Consider the following 10,929-nt stretch of genomic DNA (forward strand, 5'->3'; position numbering starts at 1 on the left):
CTTCAGCAACACAGCTTCGCCAATTTGGAATTGAACGTCCTTACGCGCTGGATCCGCATACTTCCTCTGTCTATCTTGAGCAGCAAGCAACCTTTTCTGAATTAACTTGACCGAGTCATGCAACTGTTGTACCAAATCCGAGCCGAGAATTCTTCCTTCTCCTACTTCGTCCCAACTTGTTGGTGATCTACATTTTTGCCCGTACAAAGCTTCGTATGGTGGCATGCCGATACTGGAATGATAGCTGTTATTGTAAGAGAATTCAATCAACGACAAATGGTCATCCCAACTTCCTGCAAAATCGATTGCACAACTGCGCAACATGTCTTTAATTATTTGAATCATCCTTTCACTCTGGCCAACAGTCTGCGGGTGGTACGCCGTGCTCATATTCAACTTCGTGCCAAGACATTCCTGAAATTGCTTCCAGAATCTTGAGTTAAATCGGGGATCTCTGTCTGAAACTATTGATACGGGTACTCCATGCCTTAGTACGATTTCGCGCAAATACAGATGAACCAACTTGTCCAATGACGACTTCTCGTTTATTGGAAGGAAATGCGCCGACTTCGTAAGACGATCAATTATAACCCATATTGCGTCATGTCCGGATTTCGTTCGCGGTGGTCCTACTATAAAGTCCATAGCGATATTTTCCCATTTCCATTCTGGAATCTTCAGGGACTGAATTAATCCGCTTGGTCGTTGATGTTCTGCCTTTACTTTCTGACAAGTATAGCACTTCGCAACCCATTCTACCACGTCTCGCTTCATATTTGGCCACCAAAAGTTCTTCTTTAAGTCTCGATACATCTTGGTGCTTCCCGGGTGGATTGAAAATTTTGAATTGTGGGCTTCATGGAGGATCTCATTCTTTAATTCAGGTACATGGGGAATCCATATTCTGGATGAAAACCTTAGTATCCCTTGCTCATCCCTTCGAGTATTAATCTCCTCTCCAGATAACTGATTCTTCTCTTTTTCCATTACTTCCTCTTGGCACTTCTTTATCTTTTCCACTAGTGTTGGCTGAAAGGTCATTGCACGACAAACTTCCTCGACTTTTCCATAAGCACAAAGTTCCAATTCCAATTTTTTGATTTCTTCAGATAACTCTTTTGATGTTATCATCATATTCAATCTCTCCTTCCTACTCAGAGCATCGGCCACTACGTTCGCCTTTCTAGGATGGTAATTTATCGAGCAGTCATAGTCCTTGATCAATTCCAGCCATCTCCTCTGCCTCATATTGAGCTCTTTCTGAGTAAAAATGTACTTTAAACTCTTGTGATCCGTATAGATTTCACACTTCTCTCCGTAGAGGTAATGTCTCCAAATCTTGAGTGCGAACACTATGGCGGCTAGTTCCAAGTCATGCGTCGGGTACTTTAACTCATGCGGCTTCAACTGTCTTGACGCATATGCGATCACTTTACTGTGTTGCATCAACACACAACCCAAACCCTTATGTGAAGCGTCGCTGAATATTACAAAATTCCCTTGATCATCTGGAAGTACCAACACCGGAGCTGTTACCAACTTCTGCTTTAACTCTTGAAAGCTATCTTCACATTCTGCACTCCATTCAAACTTTTGATTCTTTCTGGTTAACTTGGTCAATGGCGTGACGATCTTCGAGAAATCCTTGACGAATCTTCTATAGTATCCGGCCAATCCTAGAAAACTTCGCACTTCCGTAGGAGTCTTTGGCCTCTCCCAACTCATAACTGCTTCAATCTTTGCCGGATCCACTTTAACTCCCTCATTTCCAATGACATGCCCCAAAAATTGAACTTCCTTTAACCAAAATTCACATTTGGTAAACTTGGCATACAACTTCTCTTGTCGGAGTATTTCCAATGCTATCCAGAGGTGTTGCTTATGTTCTTCTTCCGACTTAAAATAAATAAGGATGTCATCAATGAATACCACGACAAATTTGTCCAAATACTTCTTAAATACCCGATTCATCAGATCCATAAATGCGGCCGGAGCATTGGTCAATCCAAACGGCATTACTAGGAATTCATAATGCCAATATCTGGTCCTGAATGCGGTCTTAGGAATATCTTCTTCTTTGATCTTTACTTTATGGTATCCCGATCTCAAATCAATCTTCGAAAAGCATTTTGCTCCCTTCAACTGATCAAAAAGGTCATCTATCCTTGGTAGCGGGTAGCGGTTCTTGATCATTACCTTATTCAACTCCCGATAATCTATGCATAGTCGCATACTCCCATCTTTCTTCTTTACAAATAGAACAGGTGCTCCCCATGGCGACGTACTTGGTCGTATCACTCCTTTATCCAATAATTCTTGTAGCTGGCTCGCCAACTCTTTCATTTCTGCTGGTGCCATTCTATATGGGGCCTTTGAAACTGGTTCCGTGCCTGAAGCAAGGTTGATTTCGAACTCAATTTGTCGATCTGGTGGTAAGCCTGGTAGTTCGTCGGGAAACACATCGGGAAACTCGCTAACTACAGGAATATCTTCCACGCTGGGGCTGCCCTTTTCCGAATCCACTACATAAGCTAGGAACGACTCACAACCTTTTCTAAGTAACTTCTTAGCCTGAACAATTGTAAGAAATAGTTGCTCTTGCCTCTGCCCCTTAAATACTACCTTCTCTCCACTCTTCGTCTTTAAATACACTCTCTTGGTCTTACAATTTATCTGAGCGCTATTCTCTCCTAACCAATCCATTCCTAAAATTATATCAAACTCTCCCAACTTGAAGAATATCAAGTCGGCTGAGAACTTATACCCCGAAATATCAATCTCACACTTTGGACAAATTGATTCACAGGAATCTTCTCTTGGTTCGCAATTACCACATTTACTACCTCACTCATAACCATTTTATCACATTGGAGCTTATCAACAAAAGATTTTGATATGAAAGATCTTGTTGCTCCCGAATCAATCAATACTTTAGCTTTGACATTATTGAGTAAAAGTGTAACTGCTATCACTTCAAAATTCTGAACAACATCCTTCATCTTTAGATCAAATGTCCTTGCTGTTGCTTGCGGGGTTGGTGCGGGTGGTGGAGGTAATGCCAATACCTCGGCTGGCACACTCGCACTAGTACTTGCCACATTCATTAGAGCTTTGACTGGTCCGGTTGCCTTGCACTCCCTAGCTATGTGTCCAGTCTTCCCACACTTGTAACACGTAACTCCTGGCTTCGGCATCTTGCACTCATTTGCCAAATGTCCCTTCTGATTGCACCTATAACAGGTCATGCTCAGCTTATTGCATACTCCGGGGTGCCTTCTTCCACATTGCTTGTATTCCGGTCTCTGGAACCTGTTTTCTCCAACTTGCCCTTGGCTTGCCTGGTTGTTCCCTTTTGATTCTTGCCTTTTACCCAAATTTCCCTTCTTTTGAAAATTTCCGCCCTTCTAGAAACCAATCCTCTTTATATTCCGATCTTACGAACTTCCGGCTTCAGATTTTTCTCCATAAAATGGAACCTTCCTCTTCTTGTTATCCCTCTCTTTCCTTGACTGCATCCCATTATTTTCAATCAGAGCAGCTTTCTGTACTACTCCCGCATAAGTTTCAAGCTCAAACATAGCCACCCTATCTCTGATCCAAGGCTTCAATCCTTGCTGAAATTTCTTTGCTTTTTCCTCCTCAGTGCTGGTATACTTTGTCACAAACCTTGACAACTCAGTGAACTTCTTCTCATACTCCAATACAGTCATGTTCCCTTGCTTCAACTCAAGAAATTTTAGCTCCATCTGATTCTGCATGTACTTAGGGTAATACTTGTCCAGAAATAACTTCTTAAATCTCTCCCAAGAAACCTGCTGAGTGACTTCCATAGCCTTTACTGATTCCCACCAATAGATGATTTCTCCTTTCAAGAAGTAAGTAGCATACGGCGTCTTCTGATCGTCTCCTAACTGTACCAACTCAAAAGTCCTTTCCATCTCCTTGATCCATGTGTTAGCTATCACTGGATCAGTGGTATCATGAAATACAGGTGGATTCACATTCTGAAAAGCCTTGAAAGTGACAATTTGTCTAGGTGGTTCCGGTGGTTGGTGTGGCTCACGGTTATCTTGGTTTTCAATTCGTTGTTGAAGAGTTAGTTGTTGTTGAGCTATAGCATTGGTTTGCTGTTGCAAGGTTTCCAGTAGTCGAAGAATATTTGGGTCTGTGGTGGAGGTGGTTGTTGGGTTCTTCTTTTTGGGAGGCATGATCCTGAAATAAGAGTTGTGTCAAAACAGATATGAATGATAAAATGATTCGAGGGTATCGCATGGCATTCTCATTTACATATGGGGTCAAGTTTCCAAATTAAGCAGATATGATGATAAAAACATAAAATAACAGTTGAGAGCAAATGGAACAATAACACATAATTATTGAAATTTTAAAGGTCACAGTACATAGGATTGGGACATAGTCTGTTTCTAGGAATAACAGGCTTATTTAAAGGAAAACGGAAACAACTGGGGATTCCATAGAGTCTGATAGTACAACAACATGAAAGGTAAATGGAAAGAACTAAGGCTCCACTCCATCTGAACGGGGCTTGGTAGTCTTTTCCTCTCGAAGCGTCTTCACAATGCTCTGGAGCTCATCCGCCACCATCTGCATGACATACTGGCTGGTGCGGTCCCGGTGTGCTGGCATCTCCTCAAGCTTAGTGTTGACGTACTGAACCAAGGTCTCAAGTCTCGCAGTCATCTGCTCCTGGGGCTTCCCTTCGTAGTTTCGGCTGTTCGGATACACGTTCTTCAATCGGTCTATCAGTCGGTCGTACTTGCCCTGAAGCATGTCGAACTCGCGCCTCAACTCAGCATACACGGAGAAAGCAATAGTGTCGTCCAACCCAGAGGATGACGAGGAATGCGCCCTTTACTGACAACCAATAAGAGGAGTATTAATAATAATTTACTTAACCTACTCTCTCGCATAATATCTATAACCTACACACAAATCCTATAACCTGTTTGGGCTGTCCAGGGACTCTAAACCGTAGCTCTGATACCAAAACCTGTCACACCCCCAATTTAAACAGCAAAATAAATATAGCTATTATATTATTTTAATGAATAATACACAACCAAATCCAAGATCTTACAGTTTAGGGTTTGGAACAGCCCAACACTACCAACTATTAAATCTGATTACAAATACCGAGTCCTCACACAACTATTATTACTTATTCTACCTAAGCTCGAACATAAGCATCAGCATCACAGGTCTTACGGGCAGTCTGCTTGAATCTAACCATAGCTGCTAGCTGTAATATCATTGTAAAGCAAGGAGTGAGCCAAATGCTCAACAAGTGCTAACAGTACGACACAAATCATAAATTGAGATATACTTTTAAGAATGACAATGGAAAGACATAACTAATGATAACGAGAGATAAAACTATGTGAGATGGCATCATTTTGCTTGCATCAAAACAATTTTAAAATCATGTCTTAATCAAAATCATTTTATGACGCTACGGATTACAGCCGGTGATCATCCGCGAAGTAATCCCGAACCTCGCTGGGTTCTAAAACATTAACGGGAATACCTAGGCAACTTTTAAGCCTAATATAAGTGTGGAAAGGACTCGCGTCTCAGTCCAGATCCACTATTCAAGAAAACATTTATCCCCCTTTGGGACTGAAAACCCATATTTTATTTATTTCAAAAGCTGATGCCGAATTGTAACAAAATCTCTTTTAACAGTAAATATTTTTATTAAGGGATTATAGATCAACTCGAAACATGGGAAATATGGTACTAAATCTCAGGGCCATGATTCACAAAACTTTACTCTATTAGGGTAACCAAAAGGTTTTCATATGTCAGAACTTGGACAGGAAAATATGGTGAGACTAATGGATAATATGAAGGGGTAATGCCAAACTGGGCTCAAAGCAATGGTTTCTCATCAAGGTACAGGTGTTGGATCATTAAGAAGATAAGCTTCACGAATACTATGGGTGTTAAGGTAATGATCTCTAGCTCAGGATGTATATATATATCAGAATTGTCAAGCTTTAGGATAGGAAAGAGGGTATCAATCAATGAGGAATCATGTTGGTAAGTTTCTGACTATCAGAATTCAAGGTAAGGTTCTATAGGGGTTCAAATATCAGGATGAGATATCAATACTTAGGAATCATCAGCATGTTAATCAAGAGGATCAATCAAGTAATATAACAACTCTTTATTTTATCATGGCATTTAACTATCATGAAAAGACTTTTGAACTACTTGCAATACATACTCGAGGGTTCATGGCATTTTTATATAATTCAAAGATAAGCGAGAGATACGCTTGATTTAAACATATCAAAATGACTCAGGATAATTGCATCGATATATATGAACTGTTTATAGTAAATACGAAGGTCAAGTTGAATCACTTGCCTTGAGATAGGCTGGTTTGGTCTGACTGGTAGGAGCAACAACTGGAGCTTCACTCGACTTTTATGGCAAGTTTTCCCTCGTCTCGAGATCCTACATAAATAATAATAATCCTCATTATAATATATTCTTACCATCTTAACCTATTTATAACCCGAAATTAAACATGGATGGCACTTAGGCCTATACGCACCTAATTTATATCCACCTTTATATTTCAAATGTACACACGTAGCCACATAATCACATATCATATATTAATATCAAATAAAACCATATATACCATAATGCAATACTAGGCTTGGATGATCTCGACTCACCACTTAAGTCACTTGGTCGCTAAACTAGACAAAGTCTTCAAATTTTAACTCCCTAACTCGATGTGCCTTTCCTAAATTATCCAAAATCTATTGACCCTCACTTATGCCTTTTGCTCTACTGACCTTATACCATCTTACAATTATGGTGGTCGACCTAATACTCACTTCTAAGTATTCTAAAACTATGTGATAAGTGATAGTGCTCACTGGTGCAAATTTCAGAATGACAACTATAGTTTCTTGAGTGCATTAGGCACTCTTAAACTATAAGTTTTCCTTCAAAAATTTTACACAAGACTCTCCTGACCTAAGGGCATCTCACAAACTTGATGTGGCTCAAGGGCCTGGCTTGGGCCTTCTTGGGCCTAAGCTAAAAGTCCAAGGTTCCCCTGCTTTTCTGGGCAGAAAACGCCCTGACTTGAATTAACTTGTGACACATGGTTCTAACTCATATCCTATGAAATATGGTTGGAAAAACATCTCTGACACTTCCTCTAACTAAGGCCCAATAGGGCCTAATGAGGGCCTACCCATGACATGGTCAAATCTCCCTATTTCTAAGTTGCAACAAAACTGTCCCCTGCTGGACAGATTTTGTTATTCTACTTGTGCACCTAACCAAATGACATGCAAACCTCCAACCAACTCCTAAAACCTTTTGTATACTCCCAATACTAACTTCTGGTGGCTTGGGCCTCAAAGTGCACACCAATGACATGGTCAAAACTCACTCTAAACCTCAGGGTACTAAACTGATTTTCTGCAGAAACTATAACTCTCATTTTCCAAGGTTTTTGACTTGACAAACTCAACTAACAACAACTCAATACTTAAACCAAGACTTATACATGGTATTCTACTGAACTAACTCCCTTATTCTCAAAATAACCTTGGGGAGATCATCCTTACCTAAGGTACAATTATGGCAAAACAAGAGAATCTACACTTCACAAATCACAAATCTTCATGCTTTTGAAACAACAAGGTATGCATTTTTATAAAAGATAATCACGAATTATTACCATGCAACAAGAAGCATAAATCAATATTAACACATTATACCTACTGAAATTAAGGCTCACTAACAAAATCTTTCCAAATGATCAAAATCTTACAACATTCTAAGAGAAATCCTCATGCATGCATGCCTTCGGGTTTTTCAAACCAAAACAACACATTTTCTACATATATTCCATCTTAAAATTGACATGCAAACCTAGCATAAGGTATACCTAGATGATCACTTAGCATGCAAGGAGTTTTATCAAATTTTCACCAAAAAATTCAAGTCATTATCACATAAACATGCAAAAATTGATCAAAACAACAAGAATGATTTCAAGGACCATTCATTCGGCTCCCATATGGTTATGGCCGAATGAAATGGATGGAAATGGCCATTAAATCATCAAGAGTTTCCTTCTCATGACTTGGCACTTATCCATTCATTGTAGTCCTCTCAAAAACAACCTTAAATCCATAAGAATCAAGATTGTATTTTGAGTTTCACTAAAACCTTTACATGCAACCTTTAAACTTAAACTTTCTACTCAAAACTCTTTGAAATATGAATGATCATGGTATGGGAGATAACATTTACTTGTATAAAGAGTAGAAGCTTGGTGGAGAAATGAAGAAAAATGGGGAGGGGTGGTTCTCGGCTAAAGGCCGAGAGTGAGAGAGGAGGAGGGAGAGAAGAATGAGTGTGGTGTGGGTGATGAGTGAAAATGATCATGTCTTTGCTTGTTTTTATGGTATTTGATTTGACAAAATATGAGTGGAAAGGAGAATTGACAAGTCTATCCCTCCACTTATACTTGGTGCATTTTGCATGCAAGGGTAAAGAAGGAAATTGGCTAGAGAAATAAGAGTTAGTGGGGTTGGAATTGTCCTCTTTGTCCTTGAAAAGAATGAGAGGGTGGTTTGCATGCAAGGGCTTTCTTGTAATTTGCTAAATATGACAACTAAAATTTATAATGATTTATTTTTATAAAATAAAATACAAGTTCAAAAATTATAAAATTTATACCATAAAATAACTTGGATTTTTAGAGACTTTATAAAATCATTTTCAAAATTTGTGAACAAAATACCTTTTAAAAGAAAAATTTTCCAAAGCTTAGAATATTCCTTATAAATCAAAAATAAAGAAATTAAATAAACTCTTGCTTTGAAAAATCATATACTACACAAAGCAAATTTATAATGCAGAAATTTTCACTCACACTAGCGTACAATCATTGAATATATTTTCATTTGACTTTAATATTATACCAAATCCACAAATAATATTACATAAAATGTCGGTTGTAACAGTCAGGGTTTCCAATGATTAAGTCATATGTGTGTGACTTAGACCATTTTCTTGCAGATGAAAGTTGACTCCATGAAGATGAACCTCCCCCTTGATCCATGAACTCTTTGTTATTTCTTTGATTAGTACCACTATTGTTTCCTGATACTCCTCCTAAATCAGTGTTCCCATTATTATCAGTATTTGACTCATCAGAATTTGAGGAAGATGAGTCTGATGATCTTTCTACTGATGTTTCTTGAGTTGAATCACTTGTAGTAGTTTTAGGATTAGAGTCATGTTGCTCCCCGTCAACATATGCTTCAGTGTTAGAAGTATTTCCACTGTTTTGTGGAACTTCGGAGCTTTGAGTGATATCAGGATTTACTGTATTAGAGTCAGGACTTAAAAGTTCAGCATAAGGTACTTCATTTTCAAATCTTAATTTGTCATGGTCATCTGTATCTTATAGGCATGTTATCTTCTTGTCATCAAAATATACATGTATAGATTTCATGATTGTTCTTGTTCTCAGATTGTAAACTCTGAAGGCTTTTGTGGATAATAGATATCCCACAAAAATTCTTTCATCAGCTTTCAGATCAAACAGCTGCTCCGGATGAGTTTTGAGAACTAAACACTTACAACCAGAAATATGAAAGTACTTCAAATTTGGCTTCTTTCCCTTCACCATCTCAAATGGTATTTTTCCATGCTTGTTGATTAATGTTGCATTTTGTGTAAAGCAAGCAGTTTGCACAGCCTCAGCCCCAAAGTAGGTAGGCAATCTTGCTTCCTCTAGCATGGTTCTTGCAGAATCTATCAGAGTTCTATTATTTCTTTCAACAACTCCATTTTGCTATGGAGTTTCAGGAGAAAATAATCTTATTTTATCCCCTTGAGTTTACAGAACTCTTCCATAGAGCTATTCTTGAATTCAGTTCCATTATCACTTCTGATTATCTTCACTTTATATGTTGATCCTTTTTCCAGCTCCCTCACGTGATCAAGAATAATGGATGGAGATTATCCTTGGTATGCATAAAATACACCCATGTGGATCTTGTATATTCATCAACAATTACGAGTGCATACCTCTTCTTGGCAATTGATATAATATTCACTTGACCAAAGAGATCAATATGACATAGATGATATGGTTCAAGAATGGAGGATTCAGTTTTGCTCTTGAAAGAAGTTTTCCTTTGCTTGGCTTTCTAGAATGAGTCATATAAGCCATCAAGAGTAAAAACTGCATTGGGCAATCCTCTCACTCGATCTTTTCTCACAATTTCATTGATATTGTTGAAGTTGAGGTGATAAAGTCTTTTATGCCAGTTCCAGCTATCTTCCATAGATGCTTTACTCAATAGACAAACTTCTGAATCATCAATACTTGTGGAGACCCTGGCTTCATATAAACTACCATGTCTTACATCAGTCAATGCAATCTTGTCATCAGACTTATTGACAATTTCACAATGCTCCTCAAAGAAGTTGACATGGTAACCTCTGTCACAGATTTGACTCACCTCTGTCACAGATTTGACTCACACTAATCAGATTATGCTTGAATCCTGCAACTAGAGCTACATTTTCAATGATGACATTTCCAATTTTGATATTGCCATATCCCAAGATTTTTCCTAAGTTGCCAACTCCATAAGAAATGCTTGGGCCAGCCTTCTCCTCAAATTCTGATAGCATGGATTTATAACCAGTCATATGTCTTGAGCATCCACTGCCCAAGACTAGAGCATTCCTCATGTCACCCTGCAATCAATAATTTAAATCAGTTAGTGTTTTTAAGGATCCAGACTTGCTTGGATTATTTGGCCTTTTTAAGTTTGTTAACATATGCAGCAGAAGACTTTTTATCAGAGTTTATGTTAACATCCTTACTATCAGTATTTATACATGCAGAAACAG

The sequence above is a fragment of the Apium graveolens genome, chromosome 4, assembly GCF_009905375.1.
Source record: "Apium graveolens cultivar Ventura chromosome 4, ASM990537v1, whole genome shotgun sequence".
NCBI classification, from domain to species: domain Eukaryota; kingdom Viridiplantae; phylum Streptophyta; class Magnoliopsida; order Apiales; family Apiaceae; genus Apium; species Apium graveolens.